The sequence below is a fragment of the Aphelocoma coerulescens genome, chromosome 6, assembly GCF_041296385.1.
Source record: "Aphelocoma coerulescens isolate FSJ_1873_10779 chromosome 6, UR_Acoe_1.0, whole genome shotgun sequence".
NCBI lineage: Eukaryota > Metazoa > Chordata > Aves > Passeriformes > Corvidae > Aphelocoma > Aphelocoma coerulescens.
The window spans coordinates 13,932,618-13,952,790 of record NC_091020.1 but is presented as its reverse complement, the minus strand read 5'-3'; the positions used below and the strand labels follow the sequence as shown (position 1 = coordinate 13,952,790).

Genomic DNA, 20,173 nt, shown 5'->3' with positions numbered 1-20,173 from the left:
TACAAAGTCAGTGAGACAAAGAGAGTGTCTGCAAGAGAAACTAATATAGAAGATTAAGGGCTTAAATTATTAAAATAGTCTTATGCTGATTGTAGATGATTTGGCCACAGATCTTTGGCATATGAATAAAAGTACACTCTGTACTGTACATATGCACAGCTTATAAAATTAAAGTAAAGCTTGAAGGATAATTTTTATTAGAAACTACAGCCAGGAGTTACATAAAAGTTGTGTAACACGGTATTGCAACTGTTACAGGAAGGGCCAGAGCAGCTTCTTCTCATACATTCTCTTAACTGACATTTATTTTATCCAATTCCAGTGCAAGAAACCAGATTTTATTTCTAGAAACTTAAAGAAATACTGATCCTGGCCAATATATAAACCTGGTCACAACTTCCATCATCTTGCTGGAATAATAGATTTCCCTCAAGCACAAAGATGCAAGTGGCAAGATGCGTTTAAATCAAGAAGTTTATCCTGTGGTATTCTTGGAAAGTTGTTAAATAAAATATTTGCTCTTGCTAAGGCTTATAAGTAGTCCTGTTAACTAGCCTTGTTAAGCCTCCCTAGTAGTGTTAAAGTACACTTCTGTCGATTACATGGATATAATGCTTTTGAATTATTGACTGTGGGGAACTGAAAATTAATCAAAACTTGCTAAATGGATTCAGGGACCTAAATGAAAAGCAATAAAATGAAGCTTAATAATGATAAATATCAGATCCATTTGCAATTAGAGAATTATAACTTTGGATCATATTGCTAAAACTGTGAGAGACACATCCCTCTGTTCCACTTCCAGTAGTTCCCACAGTTGCTACTCCCATTCAAAGAGATGTGGTTAGACAGGGAAGGAGAGGATCCTTACTAGTAATCATAAACTTTCCAGCTCTTTTTCATCCAGCTGCTTTCCTCACTCCACTCCCTATGAACTTTCATGAAAAATGGCTGGTTGGAGAAAAACCCTTCCTCTCAAATTCTCTGCACTGCATCTGAAGCTATTGAGATGACCAAGTTAACCATCGCTATGTTTCAAAAAGAAACCTGTGAAACATCTAAGTTAGCAATAAAACTGCTATCTCCAAATCATTATAAGGGTTAATTAAGCACATTTAGTTGCTAAGACATCAAATGATAGAAGAAAAATACTATGGTCTCAATGTATTTTTTTGTGGAAGAAGAAAATCATTACAGATTAAGTTCTGCATTTGTTACAGCCCACATCATTTTTTAAATTCCCTTCAGAGAATAGAATTAGAAAAAAAAAAATGCTAGACAGTTTGCTTAGACAGTTTAACTACAAAATAAAACTGGCTTTCAATTTTAAAAGCCAAAAGGATTATTACATAGCAAATTAATTCTTTCCAGTCACCAAAATTTTTCTAGGCACAAACAGATCCGCTATTATATTCCTATATGTATTTCATTTTACGTGATTTTCACAGAATCATACAATAGTTTGAGTAGGAAGGAATTTTTAAAGGTCATCTTGCCCAACCCTCCCTACAAACCTGATCTTCAGCGAGATCAGGTTGCTCAGAGCCGTGTCTGGTCTGACCCTAAAGGTTTCCAAGGATGGGGCATCTACCACCTCTCTGGGCAACCTCTTCCAGCATTTCATTGTAAAAAATTCCTTATCTGTAGTCTAAAAAACCCTCTTTTATACTAAAACCATTACCCTTTCTTCTATTGCAGCAGGTCCTGCTAAAAAGTCTGCTCCCTTCAGGTACAGAAAAGGCCACAACCAGGTCTCCCCACATTCCTCTTTCCTTCAGACTGAACAACTCTCTCAGCCTTTACTCACAGGAGAGGCTTTGCATCCCCTCTGATCATTTTTGTGGCCCTTCTCAGGACCCACTCCAAATGGTCCACGTATTTTTTGTGCTGAGGACCCCAGAGCTGGACACAGTGCTCCAGGTGGGGTACCAAAAGAATGGAGAAGAGGGTAGAAATTCCTCCCGTGCCCTGCTGCCCATGCTGCTTTGAATGTAGCCCAGGACAAAATTGGCTTTCTGGGCTGCAAATTCCCATTGCTGGCTCATGTTCAGCTTTTCATCTACAAGCACCCCCAAATCCTCTGCAAGGGCTGCTCTCAGTCCTTTCCCTCACCCAGCCTGTGTTGACACTGGGGGTCGCCCCAACCCAGGTGCAGGAGCCTGTACTTGGCCTTGTTGAACCTGAGGAAGTTCCCACAGACTCACTTCTCAAACTTGTCCAGCTCCTTCTGGATGGCATCGTGTGCCCCCAGGCATGTCACCTGCACCACTCAGCTTAGTGTTTTCTGCACACTTGCTGAGGGTGCACTCAAACCCACTGTCTCACAATTAAGATGATGTTATCTCTTTCAGGTCTACCAACTTAGCAAGAACAGAAACAACTGATGTTTGTTTATGCATCAAGTAGAAAGCAAAATGCACTAATCGGAACATTAACAAAAATTCCCCCTTTGCCAAAGCTGTTTCAGTTACATACACAAATGTGTACAGCTCTCTTTCCTTGGCAATACTTGCAATGCTTTTTACACAAGTGGAGAAGAACAATTTCTTTTCTTATGAAATACTTACAAAACGGTTTTAGATTTAAATGATAGAATCAGTAGCTGAGATAGGATAAGTTCCTGATGTATTACTATGAAGTCCATTTTAATTTTGCACGTTTCATGGATCCTGCCTGCTGAAGTTAATTATAAACTGTTAAACAGAACGTTCAGGAAGTGCTTGCTACTTTCTCTCCATCGTGTGACTCACCTTTTTCTTGGCAAAGGGTTTTACACTGCAATTTTCTTATGGGATCTAACTAGAATAGAATCTGCTGTACTACAAATTATACAGAAGAATAAGTACCAAAATATTTAATTTACCCAGAAAATCTCTCTAATCAGAGGAAAAATATACAGATAAAATAAAAGGAGGACCTGTTGATTTTCTCAGTATTTTGCTTCTAAATGGATGACTAAAAACACTTAAGAATTGGAGTTTATTTCAGCTGCAATATCCAGGACAAACCTAAGAGACTCTCAGATATCAAGACCAGAAAAAACTTCCACGAATATAAACCAGATTCCTTAAACAGTATGAGATAAAGTATTTTAGTCATGAGTTTCTGCCTCTAATACAATAATCTGAGTTGTAGGTATGATGATTCAAATAAACCCTTAAACTATGCCACAGAATTATTTTCTTATGGCAAAAATATTTATTTAGCTACCTGTGTTGCCTGTGCAGCAAATAGGCCATTTTCAAAAAACACTGAAAATGTAAAATATGTGTGTAATATTATTTCATATCATGGTGTTCAACCTAAAATCTGTAAAAAATCTGTAAAAAATCTGTAAAAAATCTGTAAAAAATCTGTAAAAAATCTGTAAAAAATGGTCACTAATAGAGGCAAAATTTTCTTATGGCAAAATTATTTTCTTATGGCAAATTATTTTCTTATGGCAAAAATATTTATTTAGCTACCTGTGTTGCCTGTGCAGCAAATAGGCCATTTTCAAAAAACACTGAAAATGTAAAATATGTGTGTAATATTATTTCATATCATGGTGTTCAACCTAAAATCTGTAAAAAATCTGTAAAAAATCTGTAAAAAATCTGTAAAAAATCTGTAAAAAATCTGTAAAAAATCTGTAAAAAATGGTCACTAATAGAGGCTGCATATTCCCAGAAACCCCTGAAATCAGTTTTAGAGAAATCAATTATCTATTCAATAGGAAGCAATATACCATGCTGAACTATCAGGCAACATCTAGAATATAGCAGAAGCACTTTTTTCCTGACTCTTCACTAAAGACCCAGCAAAATGGATGCTTTAGAACAGAACAGTGATACCGACATGGCCAATAAACTGTGTGCCAATAGCAATGCAATTACAGTAGAAAATTATTTTATCTATAATATTTACAGCAAAGTACACAGTATTATTTAAAGCTTTGACTTTACAGTCAATAGGGTATTTTCCTGCCTGTCAGACAGTTTTGCAGTCTCTCTGCCGAACTGATGCTTTCCACTGGATTAATATACAGCAGCAATCAGGATTAGCTGTAGGTTGCAACAGCCTCCCCGCCCCTCCCCTCCCCTTCCCCCCTTCCCCCCCCCCCAAAAAAAAAAGAAAATGTACCATTTTAAATCTTTAAAGGGAAAGACAAGGAAATCATGACCACTATGCTTAGATGATTTTAATGAGATTCTAATAAATAGAATAGAAACAGGAATAGGGATATTTCTTCATTCGACATGAGAGGTCAATGGACAAGAACAGCACCAAGCATTACATTGTTTCTCACCAATGAGGTATGCAATCCCCATCTTACTGCCTTAGCTGCTTAATTTCTTTCTAATTGACAATAGCGTATTCAAAATATTGGTGTAAGGGTTCAATATACAGAGATCCCATTTACCACTTCTATTCCTGACAAACCACTCACCCATTCATCAGAACAGCACCCTCATGAAACCTATCAATGGCAACTTCTACCCTAGATTTCAGTAAGACCACATGGTTTACTGAAGACTGGAAAATAACCAGAATCTGTATTTAGGAACATTTTCTGAGAGACAGGATAGAGGGATAACTTTTAGGATGCAAAACAATCCCATTCTGAATGTCTTCACACACTGCAGCAGAGTTACCTGAGATCTTACTCCCTGCAGATGGACTTAAAAATGAACGCTCAAAGAAAAAAGACAAGGAAAAATAGAATGGGAGGAAAAGGATTTTCCATTCCTTGGAAGCAACCCAGACAAAACATTTTATGCATTTCCCCACCTCTGTTATGCAACAGTACATGTGGGGAGAACAGCCCACAGCACGAAAAAAATCAACGCTCTATGACCAGGACAGCAAAACTACCATCAAGTTTAGAATCTGCATAGATTGCTTTCAAACAGTGCTGTAGCAAAGAGTCTTAATAAATCTCTCTGCTGCACATTTCTTCAACTTACTATTGCACCTTTTAAATAATGAGAGCAGTTTCAAAAAAAATTTCTTGATAACACCATCACTGCAGAATACTACATTCCATCTCTCAATAAAGACAATTATTTGGTTCTAGGTGAACAATGAGCCCCTTTGAGAGAGATAGGAGCACATGGCAGCGCTTAAGTTGAGGAACAAATTCTTCCTACACAGGAACCTAAATACTGCAGCTTGTTTTTTAGGTTGAAAAATCAAACAGAATATCTTTTTAGGAGATACAGTAATACTAGCACCAGAGACAATATAACAAACTACAGTTCTAAAGAAAACGTTTAGAGTTGGACCTTACCCCAGTATGAGCCGACCCTATAACAAGACACCAAGGAGTTTCGCAAAGTATGTTGCTCTTCCTTTTCGGGGACATTATGCCCAGGTTTGACACGATATCCATTTTTGAACAATTCTCCGTGAGATTTTTTACGCCTTCTAGTACTTTTGTACGTTTCTGTACGAGTGCCCCCAGAAGGGTTGTGGTAGACTAAAATCTTGCTGGGAATCATGACTGTGTATCTTCAGCTCCAGGAGCACTGCATGTAAGTACTGTGGTCCAGTCTTCAGTCACAGCATCCACTAATAGTGAAGATGGTCATATATTTACCCTTCCTTTTGCTAATTCAGTATCAACACAGAGAGACAGCTCAAGATTTCTTTCTTTAACAGAACTTCTCTTTGGGAGCAGATTTGTTTAACTGGACGTAGGATAAAGTTCCCCTTCACCCATTGTTATCAAAAGATAATGCAGTATAATCTAGTCCATTTCCATTAGCTTGAAACAACAGAATGAATTCAAATACAAAACTCGGCTTGACAAAACAGACTAAGAGTATCACGAACTGTATGGACAAAACAAATCACAGAAGCAAGCAGGCAGTGCAGATGCTCCTCTGATCCGTGATGTATTAGAGCTTAAAAGCCATCTTCTATCCGGATATTACCACATAAGCTTCTTTCAGATACATCAAAGAACCACACCCATCGATTCAAAACCCACAAACATGATGCTGTTCACTTGGAATGAGCAGGTACTCTCTCAAAGAATATAGTTCTTATAGTTCATGTATATAAAGGGAATTGTTTACTGCGTATTAGTTTCTTTGGTAAGTTCACGCATCTGTCTTGCAGTTAAAGCTAGTGTGCAGAAGGCAGAGGTCACATCGTCAGTCAACTCTTACAGGATTTATCCCAGATGAAATAAAAAAAGCCTCCAACAAATAAACACAACAACCCTTCCTCCAATCCCAGTTAACGACAGCTATCTTACTGAAGGAAAAAGAATTCAAAACAAAACAATTTAGCCATCAAGCAAGAGCACAAAGAATAGAGTCCATAGCTCTCTCAAGCAGACTTAGTCTATGAATATTCACAAAACAAGAATTTTGTTCAGTCAACTACCATCTCCTTCAATTGGATAAAGCTCTTCTAATTAAAAGCAGTCATGACCTTCCATTACATATGATGGTTTTCTTCATGAATTTTCCTGTTTGAGCATAACATACAAACTTCATATATTTTTTTTTTCTCCTTTTTTTCCTTGGTTTTTGGCCTCAGAAGACCCACAAATATATCAATGCCATCTGGAGTACAATGCAAATCAGACACAAAAATAGGCTACACCACGTGCTTATATGAAATATACAGGATTTCAAAGCATTGGAAATGTTATTGAGGGGTGACTGCCAAATATAGAGGGGAGAGTAGTACACACAAATTTCAAATTATAAGTAATATGCAGACAGCAAAACAGAGGCAAACTACTTCAGTGAGTCCTTCACATTGTAACCTGTAACTCTATACTCTTACAAACAACCTGGTTATCTTCCCACTGGTCACAACAGACAAGTTCCCCTGAGTCTATAGGAATGGGTTTTGACTCTTTATGTCTGCATGCAGACAAACATTATGATATATCTATGAGCACTTGAATCATTCTTCTCAAATTGAAAAGATTTGAACAGGAGTAGTACTTATCTGTGTTACTAATCACATCTTGTACAGCTCAAACTGAAAGCACGTCCTACTTACATTTTACCATAGAAGGCACGCTATTTCCCTTTCTTTCTGTATTTCCTCTTGACTAGTATTATAATCTTGTTATTATCCAATTTTAAGCCTATCATTAGTGTACTTCATATTTAGTACAGCAAATGTTTGGGTGTAGAATCCATTTACCTTGAAAGCCTGGAACGTCTCTAAAGGAAAACAGGACCAAAGTAATAAATAGCAAGAGCCAAGCTGTTTAGTTTACATGACCTATTATTTTGGTTTTAACAATTTGACAGTATTCTTTTAACTCCTCAGCTTCCTGGCATAGACAGATTTTTATCCATTTTCTTTCTTTTTGGTCAGTGCACTGCTTATCTGTTGCATACATCAAATTTTGAAAACATAAATTAAATGACAAAAACTAGGATTAAATCTAAAATAAACCTGCTTCACAAGTTTAAAAAAAGACAACACATATAAATTTCAGCAGCAGCAGGATGATGGCATATTGTGCTGAGAAGCACTCTTCAACATGACAGCCAGCCACACAAAGATGTTGGTATTACTCTACTGTGCAGATGTTTCTGCTTTCCAAAGGAATATTTTTTTAGTATTTTGTTGTACAACCCAATTACCCAAGACAGCTTCTTGTCTTCAGTGACGTTACAGTTCGCTACCATCTATAATATCTATTACTTGGCCAAGTTTTTTTTATATCAGATGTAAAATTAGATTACAGAAAATTGTTCTCTGTAGACTAATTTTTTTTCAGTTATCAAGAAAAGTACCTTTTAGTAGTCTATTTCAGATGAGCATCTGAGTGGTAGTCTGGAGTCCAATTAGGCAGATGAAGATGGTGTCATCAATAAAACAGCACTGTTTCCTACCCTGTGAAGGACACGGTCCTTGGCCTCCTGGTGTGAGGTAGACCTAAAACTCCTAAACCCTGTGTCATCAGTAGGTACCTGAGATGTCTGCAGTCTTCTCTGAAATATTTAATCCAAACTAATCAACATACATTCTGTTATAAAGATCTCTAGAATGACTTTTCATAACCTATTTTGCCTTCAGTGAATCCAAGCTAGTTACAAGTGAAGTTTTTCATACTTTCTACAGAAGCATAACCTTGAGGGATATCACTCCATGACCCTCCCTGAACTTGTCATAAAAATAGATTTATATACTAATGGAAGTACTGCTATAATTAAATGACAACTTGCTTTCAATGTCCATCCAAATGTGAAGCTATTAAACTTAAATATGCAGAAGAAAGCAAGACTTGTCAGCAGCTAAGCTCCACTTTACCTTTGGCTATGCAGGGCCTAGGTACTTGCTTATATCATCTTGAAGGAGAGCAAAGGAAGATTAGATCCTGCCTTGGAAAACCAATGTATTGAGTAGAAGTGAGTATCAAATTATTGTCCTTTAAAACACAGGTTAGACATGGGTGACTGATTTGCTGTGCTTTTGTAGGTTACTATTTGCTTACAGTTGTGCTCAAAAGCACAATCTGTAAAAAACCACAAAACACAAGGAAACCTACCAAAGAGAAACCTGCTATAGAAAAAAATAATTGTGTTATATCCTGTGACTATTCTCTCCTTGAAAATTCATTTTTAAATTAATTTACAATAAGTGAACACATGAATTTTCCACATGCTACCTTTCCTCTCTTTTAAATTGCTACTTTTGAAATGACAGTGCAAAAGCCATTGCTGTACACAAAATGGCCCATAAAATTTTCATTGCTGCTATTTCAAAAATGGTAAAAGTATTATTCATAGAAAAAGAAAATAACCTGCTATGTCTGAATATAAAAACTATACAGGTTGGACAACAACTACTTTTTAGTACAGCTTTGCAGCAATATCTGTGGATTATGACAAAGCCAGAATAATGCTCATTCTGCCAAGAATTTACCACTCATTAATCTTGCTAAATTATTTAGAAAGTAAATTTACAATCCAATCTTGAGTTCCTGAGGAAATGCGTGTAGTCGCATAATTTATTTTTTCATCTCCCAGTCTCAAAGTCTTAAGATATTAAACCATTTTCAAAAAGCTTGGTATTAGCAATAACAAAACCAGTCACTCAATATGTAAACATTAACTTTCCTGCTTTAGACCACTTCAGGCAGTGACTCTGTCATATTCCATAAACCAAGCACAGATATAGCCAGTAGTGAATGAAGAGCAGATCTTAACATAAAACCAGAGAGTACTAAGTTGTAAACATCATATATTACAATAGAAGTATTACCCCACCAAAGCAATGTTGGCGCCATTTTTAACAAAAGGCTGAAAGCATTCATATTCACCTAATGGGTAAAAAAGAGTTAAGAAGGCAAAGAATTTATTCAGCTCTCATTTTTCTTTTTTTTTTTGATATTTTATTTGTGTAATCCTTTCCAGGTACTGAAAGTCCATTCAAAATAGATGAAAAATATGCCTTTTTTAATTCTTTGATTTGGGGAAAAAAATATTAATTGTACACTTTACTGATGATATTACTAAAATGAAAATGACCCTTGGAATAAGAGGTTACACCGCAGCAAGCTAACCTTGCCAAGAGGTGGCACAGAAGGTTGGAAATTTGGGGGTTGCCTTCTAAAGTGACCACTACAACTCAATATAAAGAAGCTTCCCTTCCTGAAAAATGACAAGTTAGCATCTTATATAATTTTCCCTGGCATTCATCAGGAACAAATTGCACTAAAATCAGGAATATGCTATTCTGAGATGCTGTAACCATGGGGCAGAACAAATGATAAGAACAAAGGCAAAGGAAGGGCAAAGGCCAGATCTAAAGCCTGACTCATGCTGCAGGACGTTGATTTAAAAAACGACTTGCAATTCTGCCTGTCTTTGCTCCCGTGAGTCACAAGGCACAGGCCATAACTGCAGAAGAAACAATGAGCACACTATGAAATAAGGCTTGAAAAGTAGTCAAATATTTCAGTTCTAATCAACTGGTATGATATAATGCATCCTATTCAGTGAGCCTCTTCAGCCTTCAACTTGCACAAAGAAAATAGTTAAAGAATGGGTATGAGCAGATACATACAGATAAATTAATTATGAGAAACTAGTTATGAAAATGATACACCACAAAATTCTGTATGTGATTATGATCCATGTGCAAAAAACATTAATTCCATTTTCTGACCCGATGGATGACAAATATTCAAAAAATATTTGTGCTTGTGCTGGTGAAGCAATAACCTTTTACTCAGTGACTCCTTGCACATTGTGTAAATTTATATTATACCAACAATAAACAGAGTATTTCAGACCAGCTGTCTGATTAAGAATTTAGTCATAAAATTTCACAGAAATCAAAGATTATGGTGTTTTAACTGCTTTTTGGAAACACAGCTGTTGTATAGATCCATATGTATCAGCATACCTTATGTCACCCCAATGCAGCATTAAAAAATAGTCTTCACTTCCTCAGTAGTGCATCATGTTTAAATACGAGGTCTGAGAACTGCAAGTGCCAGTTCATCACTAAGGCCGAGTCAAGAATAAAGCCAGTAAAGGAAGTAGCATTTAAAATTCCTCTCTTCAAATTCATGTCAGAAATTCTGTGATCTGCCTACTGAGAAGAAAATTCTCACATTTTCAGGTGCATACAAATGCTTTCCTTCATAGGCCGATGTTACCCAAACAATAAGAGAAGATAGGGAAATTTCTATGCACTATCAGAGTAGATCAGAGCCAGTGCCTAGTAAAATAGGTGTCTGAAATTTTCCTAGGAGATGCTGTTCCTCAAATCTATGTATCACTTGCTATTTTCCACTGAATGCAACGTATTTCTGACAGGATCTGCCTCGCATGCAATGATATATAATTTTCTCTAGATTAATTTCCCAGGTAAGAGCGAACATGAAAGAATTCAGATGATACTTCCAGATGTCTCTGCTTTTACAGTGCTGTATCTACACTTTTCTCACAACACAAAGGAAAGTGAAACAACACAGAAAAATCCAAATGTGGAATTTAATAGGCAATAAAAGCCCAAATCATACAATTTTCTTTACAAAGTATGCCATCTCATTTGAATTTGTATTCATAATATTTTACGTGTAGGATGTCCACTGACTGCCACACTATCATGATGTATATTGCCTGCACACTAACCACTATGAAAACAACTTTTTCTAAAGAGTTAGCATTGTCCCAACCACATTTTAGCCATTAAGGAAACACTTCATTTACTATGCTTTAATAAGTGTCTAAATTTCAGATAACGAAATTGCAGAAAAATATATATAAATTATACATCTACAATACAAATTTTAATATTTACTAATAAAATTATCAGAATTTATTTAATTACATAATTAACTAATCACTTATGCTCATAATTAAAAAGTGAACTTCTATACCTATTATCTACAACAGCCTTAACATACATTAGTAAGAACCCCTCCAGGACTTCAGAGTTTTGGTATCAGGGAAGATGAATGTTGACTAGGAAAGATTTGCAAAGGTTGCATTTTGAAAAAAAAAAAAGAATAAATATGAAGGTTGTGGAAGGTATTCAAACCATATTAGGATTTTATATTTATCCTGCTGCGACTTTTCTTTTGCTGTCACAACACTGCAGTCATTACACGCTTGAACTTCACTGGCTCCCTTGACTAACTTCAGAGAAAAGCATCCCAGATCAGAATTATGTAAAATTGAGAGAACTGATAGAACATGAACATAATCCTCACTTTGCTATCAGCACACAGTGTCAGTGCTCTATTTGGCTACTAATACTCCAGCTAGCTCTCAGCAAGAAAAGGCCTTCTGCTAGGCTCTGCAGGTATGATCCACACCCCCAAGTCTAGTGTCAACTGAAATTATTCTGCATCTTCAAGCAAATGACACTTGGAAGGGCCAAGGGGCTGCAGTGTGGATGAATGAGACTGTCATTTACTGCTGGGTGCACAGTGCTTGGAAAGGAACCACTGTAGCTCTGTAGAGCAGCATGAGCTCAGCCATACACAAAAATTCCTTCTGTTTTGTACAAAAATGTTCACACAGTAAGGGGCTGATCAAAGAAAAAACATAATCAGCAATTAGGAAGACAATGAAGCTGATAGATAATTTATATTGAGAAGCAGAGTAACTAGGTGATAATGGAGAACTAACGACTAGAGAGCTTTTGAGTACCTCAGAAATCTCAAGGCATTTTGCTCTCAGTCATCTGTGCTTGTAAGGGACCACAACAACTTCCTTTGATTATGGAGATTATAGTCACTAGATATCCTGACTTTCATGCAAAACCTCTTCAAATTGAACTTCATACTTAAGATAATACACAGTTGATTCTTTTCAGCTAAACATCCACAGTAATGCTACAATATTACTGTTTGAATAAAACTAGCACTCCTTGCAGGATAATGATTAACAAAATGCTGTGTACTAAACCTGTCCATGTAGCAGAGTTCCATCTGCCTTACTTTATAAAAGGTGATTTAAAAAGAAGGCAAAATAATTTCCCTGTATAAATCACCTATAACTGCAACAAGAAAATGGCTTCAAAAAGAAAGTTTTATACCAGTTTTACTTATGTAGAAGCCCTCATTTTTTAAGTTTTAAAGCTATTTTTAAATTAAAAGATACATTATTCTGGGGGGGTTTTTTATCTGCCATCTGTTATATATTTACTAGCAACAAACAAAAGTAATTATAAAGTTAAATAGGCTGCTTTTCCAATATTCAGCTTTTGAATCAAAGTTGCATCTGGGGAGATATCATAGGAAAACCTACTTCTGGTAAATGCCTGTTCAATTCTGAAGAAAAGTTAAGCTTAGACAGAAGATAAACCTTAGGTAAAAAACCTAGAAAATGTAATTTTTTTCACTTCATAACCCTTTATACATATCAAAGCAGAGAAAATCACTAGATATAGAGAAAAATCTTTAATAACTATATGCAATTTATAAACACAATGTACCAACTTTTCCAAAAACAATTAAAAACTAAATGCCTGAATGGAACAAAAATGCACTCCCAAGTTTAACAGCAGCTTCTTTAACACATATTAGAAAGTTTCCTGAACAGAAGAAACTGAGAAAAGGAACAAAAAGTTCCCAAAGCATGCAGATACAAAGAACATGTACATCCTGGCATCATTAGCTTTAGTGGCAAACTTTCTGGCAATCCATTAGGTGAACCACTGCAGTGCAACTAGCTATGGAGGAGTCACTAACTTCAGAGATATTTTTGTGGTGCAGAAATATGTTCTTCCATTTATGGATTGCATTTTCTCTGCTGTGTTTCTATTTTCATTTAGAATTTAAGATAGTATGATACTAAACACTGCTGAAGGTGACAACAAGGTTAATGAATGCTAAATGTCTGGGGGTCAGCAGTGAATCAAGTCTAAGCCCTGTATAATGTAAGAAAATAAATACAGATGTACTAGAGAATGTTAAGTATTCAAAAAAATGATGTGAAATAAGTGGCAAAATGTGACAGACCATGAAAGATACTGTTCTCTTGACTTAAATCAACATTGTGTGAAATTCTGCCAGATTGTATAAATATCCTGCAGTTCAAAACCTCAGAAGAAGTGTTAAATATGTTAGCTGTAAGAACACTTCCCAAATTTTCTTTCTCTATATGCTGTGTGACTTTGCATAGCAAAGTACTGCAATTGTAAAGATAGAATAATAGAAAAAGGAACAGATTTTTAGCCATCCAACCATTATTACGAAATGTCACACGAGCAGGAAGGTCAAAACAGATTCACAGAATATTCTAAGATTGATGGGATCACAAGGATCACCAAGTGCAACGCTCAAGTGAAAGGCCCATACAGGGACTGAACCCACAACCTTGGTGTTCCCAGCACCAGGCTCTGACCAACTGCTTTTCTCATATTGACACCTGGAGCACTAAAGCACAAGTCATCCTAGCTAATCCCAGGGGTTTGGACCTCTCAGGTGATGGTCAAGCAGTGCATCTAAATAACCATAATAACTACGTTTCCCCTTTTGAGTGTGGAATTACAGTAAGAGTGAAAAATCTTAATCAAATTATCTCTTGACTTTTCTTAGTTTCATATATATAAAGTGGAGTGGAAGAACTGCCAAAAGATTACTGGAAGGATATGAATGATCTGGTTTAAATTAACCTCCAGTCTCAGCTGAGTACCTAAGTTCTATCAGAGCCCTTTGATATTTGGAAAAAAACAGCCAGTAAAAGAACTTTCTCAAGTCTTGTATGGAATTCTTAACTTCTAATCTTTCTAGTGAAAACCCAACCATCTTTGCATCAGCTTATATCAATTCCCGTCTCCACAGGATTTGCTTTTGATTAATTCAGTCTTGCAAAAAAGTCAGGAGGAACGTGGATATGCAGTTTGGGGTTTTTAATTACTTAAACTGAATAATGCATCTTTTCTTAATTCCACACAAACCAAGACTCACACACCACAGAGGACACTAGACAACTGGTGCTGAATTAATGACACCTGCATGGACATTGAAGTACATTTAGTCCAGGGCTTGGAAGATAAAATAGTTCCTTGGAGCAGTGTTACAGAAATTAGAAATACAAAGTGAGCTGAAGATCAAAAACAGTAACCAGAAATCACTGAACTCATGTTAAAAGTACCAAAGTATAAACTGTCCTGTTCTAAAGACTTGTAGTTTTGGATTTATGCAGACACCAATTATATTACTTATAAAGTTGCTTGTAAACAACAAGCATTCAAAGTTCAAAGTTTAGAAGATCCTACTCAAGAACAAACTTACTCAGATTCAAAATATTTTAAAACACAGTCAAAAAATCAATGAAAGAAGCTATCAGGGGAATAATTACTGGATAATGTATAAAGAATAGATTGAATGCCTACAAGGAACTATACATGTTAACATACCACCTGGGAGCCAAGAAATGAAATTTTATTTTCAACTGGTCTTTCAGATGACTTAAGATAATAAACAGTTAAAGTAAAAAACAAAGAAACAAACAAATATCTAATCTCTTATATTACCATTAAGGAAACTGTGGAAGTTAGGTACATGCTGTAGACAGCTCAAGAAAACTTGGAAATCATCTGACTGATGATAATGTGACACTAAAAGAAGCATTTTTAACTGCCCCTCCTTCAAATAAACACAAATGCCAGAAGACTGCATAAATAATTATGGGATCCCTCTGCAGTTTGAAGGAATGGGTTTTCTCCTTTTAAAATACTGTTTCACATTCTATCAAAGACAAAACTCAACAGTCTGGGTAGCCTTTATTTAAGCAGAAGAACTTAATTACAGAGTCTGAAAGACCACTGATACCATTAGAGAATCCAAGGGCAGTTATAAAGTAATTAAATTGATAATAAAAAGCAGGTAAAAGGAAAATACACTGTTTTTTCACATAATATCCAGTTATTGAGAACATAATTTAACTGGACAGAAAAAAATATGGAGAGAAGAAAATTATGCAGTATCTTAAAAAAAAAAATGCAAAATGTTTGGCTATTAAAGGAAATTGCAGTGATTTATTTTTCAGCATAAATCCTTTATACTTGCTGTTACTATCCTATTATTATCCTAGAGGGGAGTATGACTGAATTAAATATGAGCAAAGACAGTTATAATCAGTTATTATAAATTGCACAAAATTTAGCAGTCAATCTATATCAAAATAACATTTTGTGTTTCTGAATCATTACATTTGGCAGACTATGATCTTGAACATTCATGGATTGATGTTCAGAAAAAACATGACATAGAACACCAACCAGTGATGACAACACACAATTTGGCTACATCAGCTAATGTAAAGTCTAGCTGCCTATGTTCCTTTGTATGAAACATACATAAAAACAGTTTTGCTTGCAGCATAGAAATGGCTACCTGAAATTCATATGCTAAAGAACATTAGTATACCTTTAGAAGTTCGAAATATTATAACCATGAAAGAATACTAAGAGTGTATCATGAAGGGAGGGTTGGTTATATGACAAGGGAATCTTAATAGGCATTCAAATTTACGTCACTTAAATGAAAATACTAATTACATTTATTGTTCATGAAAAAAAAAAACCCACCAAAAAACAACGCAGTCCAAAATAGTAATATATATTTTCTGTTTCAAAACATCAGAATTCAAAAAGAATAAAAAGTTTATGAAATATGTTTACCAATGACAGATTGCATTGCAAGACATTTTAATTGCACTATTGCATGACTAGAAACATGGTGGGCATTTCAGTAATGATGGCTAAAACACAGAAGTGTCCCATAGATATTTTATAACTTAGAAAAAGCCAATCATGCAATGATTGCATACTTGCCTTCCTGATGTAACTAAGGACAATGTGAATAAATACATCTGTTAAGTAAGACATTTCTAAGTCATCATGTGTGGGTAACTTGCATCTAATAGTTTTTAAAACTCACTCTGTGTGCTAATTAGTGTTGGTTTTTGGCAAGTCTGGCACATATCACTTATACAAGTTCCATGAAAGTTAATGTTCTTTCCATAAGCTTGAAAGAAATAACCATGAGCCTATTAATTAATCTCAGACAAAACAATTCTGCTACAAAGTAATTAAGTGGTTAAGACAAGCAATTATATTTATGCATATATTTAGAAAGGCATCATATGCCATTTGCTTTTGCATTAAATGACAGGTTTGAGTGATAGAGCTATAAATACTGGTGTAATTTACTCAGTATTGCCATGGCACTCATTAAATGGACCAAACCCCAGGGAGTCTTAAAACGTATCTGGCATTTCTTCCCCGGGAGTCTTGTGTTCTTGTGTTCTTGACCTGAAGTTATTTAATATTTCTATTAATATTCTGCCTAATAATGTTAAGCAGTGATACCAGAGGATGTAACGCTTGATAATGAAGAGAGTAAGTTAGTGACAAGCAGGGCTTGGAACAGTGTAAAGCAGGATGGCAACAAACTATATGCATTTGTTTATAGGAAACATTTGTTGGCAGGTAACTATAAACATAAGACTGGATTACTCATTTTCTTCCACTAAAAATACATTCTTGCTCTGTCAGGTTATAGATTAAAGAGGTCAAATCAGTCCATTCAGCCTGGCAAATACACAAGAAAGCACTTTTTAAAGCTACATAACTGGTATCAGCTATGGTGTTAACTTGCAACAGCTTCTCAAAATTCAGAAACCAGGATTACTTTTGGGCTAAGCCTGCCACTCATTCACACATAGAAAAAATCAAGATACCCCCCTGCCTATCGTCCCTCTCCATCAGAGCAGAATAGAAACGAGAATGGTTTTAGGGTCATTTCCCTGTGCAATATTAAATACCAGTCACAGATAGGGATAGACTGGGAACAGTTGATTTAAATTATCCAGTTTGCTTTGAGCTCACAGAGGTAGGGAAGCAAGAACACAGTTTTTATGAATATCAGATGACAGACACTAATGACACTTGAAACTAGTGCTGTCCCTTGTGCTTCTCCTCTGCTCCAGTGTCTTTTGGCCGACTTATTTGACTTCTCATCAGTTGAGGAGAGAGGAGAAGAATATAATCACAAATGAATGCAAAAAAATCCATAAAAATCTGTCATGGATTCTGCAAAATATATATTTTTCACAAGGTTACCTTCTGGTATTAATATTGTAGCAACTCAAATGCCTGTTTGGAAGCAAGTACTGCTTTAACTGGGACCCTGTCAAAATGTGTTACATGCTCTGTGAAACCTGAACTGATTAAGGTGCCTAGAAAAAAGCAAAAATGTTGTCTTCAATACAATGCAAATGTGATACAATCCATTCAAGGACAGATTATTGACAAATCACCAAGCACATTCAGCATTCAAAACTCTTTCCGTTCAATTCATTGATCTCATGTGAAGGCATTTGAAGTGTAGAAAGAAATGCTACCACACATAAAAACAGGACACATGCATATATATATAAAATAAAATTTTTCCGGGAAATTTTAGGGAATTTAGCTTCCATTATATATAAAATAATGCATAATGTAAATAAAATGACCAAAAAAACCCACATCAGAGCTGTATAAAAGACTAGTTTTGTAAGAAATATTGCAGAACTTGGGTGTGCATTCAAAGATTCCACCAATAGGTGGCAGAAATGCACAACACTTATCAATAAATTCATTGCAAATGACTGCAAATTTAAGGTGCAAAGCAAGGGAGAGCTTTGAGACCTGTGGATGCATCAAAATCCAGTAAATTATTGTAAAGCCAAAGTGGTATCCCTACAGCCAAGTTATCAGAGGACTTCTTTGCATCAGTGTGACTAAATTCCATTAAACTATCTAACTTTTCCAAAAGTAATAAAGTGTTCTACAGATTCAAATACAGTTACAGGCTGAGCTGTTCTGTAGAGATTATGGTAAGAATGTCTACATAGCATTAAAACAAATGTTGTTTTCATGTACAGATTTTTAACTAAAGCTTCATCTTGATGAACACTTGCTGGATGGGCAGGAGGCTTCACACCATCACCTTAACTATCTTAGTAAGACACATCCACTTTTTCTCCAAAGTCATCTATCTCTCTCCATGGTGTGAAACCAATTTCATTCACTGATTCACCAAAATAGCTGAATTTCCAACAGAGTTGTTGCAAACACTCTTCTCAGACCAGGAATGGATACTGAAACCACAGGTTTCATCCAAAATTAATTGGCATGTCTGTAACAGGACCTGGACAGAATTTGAGCAAGCACTGGAAAAAAGGATCCCCTTCCCTAACTACACTAATCACCACCTGAAGAGATTTGTTCTCTACGCTTTGTACGTGCCTATATTTGCATCTGTTGGCTGCCTTCTTTCCCCCACTTTAGATCACAAATTATTTTCTGAAAAAAAAAAAAACCAGTACAGCATCAGCAGCAGCCTAGACTAAAAGGGATGTCAGGGAATAAGGATGAAGGAAAAAATCTTCCTGATAATAGAATGTACTAGGAATCAGTTTCTATCACTTGATACTCTGCACAGTAGAAAAGATGAAACATGTGGTCAGGAAAAGGAAATAGATTGCTTAAAAGATCTTTTTTATCTTTAATTTCTGTCATTCAATATGAGACACTAGCAAATTCATATATTAGGTTGTATTAATATCACAATCTAAGGTTGACTGTTCCTCATGCACATAGTCTTGCAAATGTGAAGCCAAGATCATGTTTTAATGTTAAATCCCCCTCTAACAATACAATTCTGTCACGGCAATTTAGTCCAATACAGTCAGCTCAGAAAATCAGTATTTTCATTTTCATAAGCATGCAAATACATGATAAAAGTAATTTCAGTATTTGAACTGGCTTTGCTACACAGAAGATAGAATAACAGTTTTAAGTGGTGTGTGAAGTGTTTTTAAATCTTTACTAAATAAAACTGGAAGACATTCACTTGTTGCAGGACTCCCCAATTTGTCAGACTGCAAGCTATCCAAAGGAAAGACGACCTGAATCTGAAATTTAGTTAGGATACTCAGATTACGACAACTTTGTAGTAAAAAGAAACAAAAAATATTTACCATGGCATTATTTTTCCCACTGCAAATTCTTTTCTGTCCAACAACCCTTTTAGCCTACCTTCACTTAGGACTATAAACAAAATATACAAACTCAGCACTGAAATAATTTGGTTGAAATTCACTGTCAAAATTACCTGTAAATCATTCTTCCCTTGGGAAGATTCTCTCCACTCTGCAGAATCCTGCACTTGGAGAACTGTCCTACCACTATCAGAAAGTTTCTTGTATGGACTTGTGCAAGCAATACATATGGCAGAGCTTTAGTTTATGAGCAAGTTATCTACACAAATGTTACTGTTTGTAAAACAGTGTTTAAAAAATGTCACGGGGATCTAGATGAAAACTGATGTCCAAAAACACACTGACATTCATATCTGTGCAGTTTTCAAGTCAAAGCATAAGAAATTTTTATACAGCATGATAAAGCACTGTATATCACTGAATAACAGATTTATTTAAAGTTTCTTTCCTATCTGTACTTCTCCAATCTTGCAATAAGCCAAATGTATCCTTTTCATGGGCTTCCTTTTCCTATGGTATCCTGTGCAAGCAAAAATGATACCATAGAAATCCTTTCTGAAGGATTTACGAAATCTAAAAATTTGATATTTTGCAGGTTTGAAGTGTTGTTTTGCCTTCAGCTTAACTTTAGACATTAATCATAATGACATTCCTAGAAACTTTTTGATGGAAAAGCGTAATCTGATCTGTCTTTCAAT

General features: G+C 35.6%; 1 protein-coding gene across 12 annotated transcripts in view; it reads right to left on the bottom strand.

Annotated features, from left to right (window-relative positions):
* Positions 1 to 20,173, bottom strand: part of KCNMA1 (potassium calcium-activated channel subfamily M alpha 1) — a 447,551-nt gene that overhangs the window by 156,893 nt on the left and 270,485 nt on the right. The window lies entirely within an intron of this gene.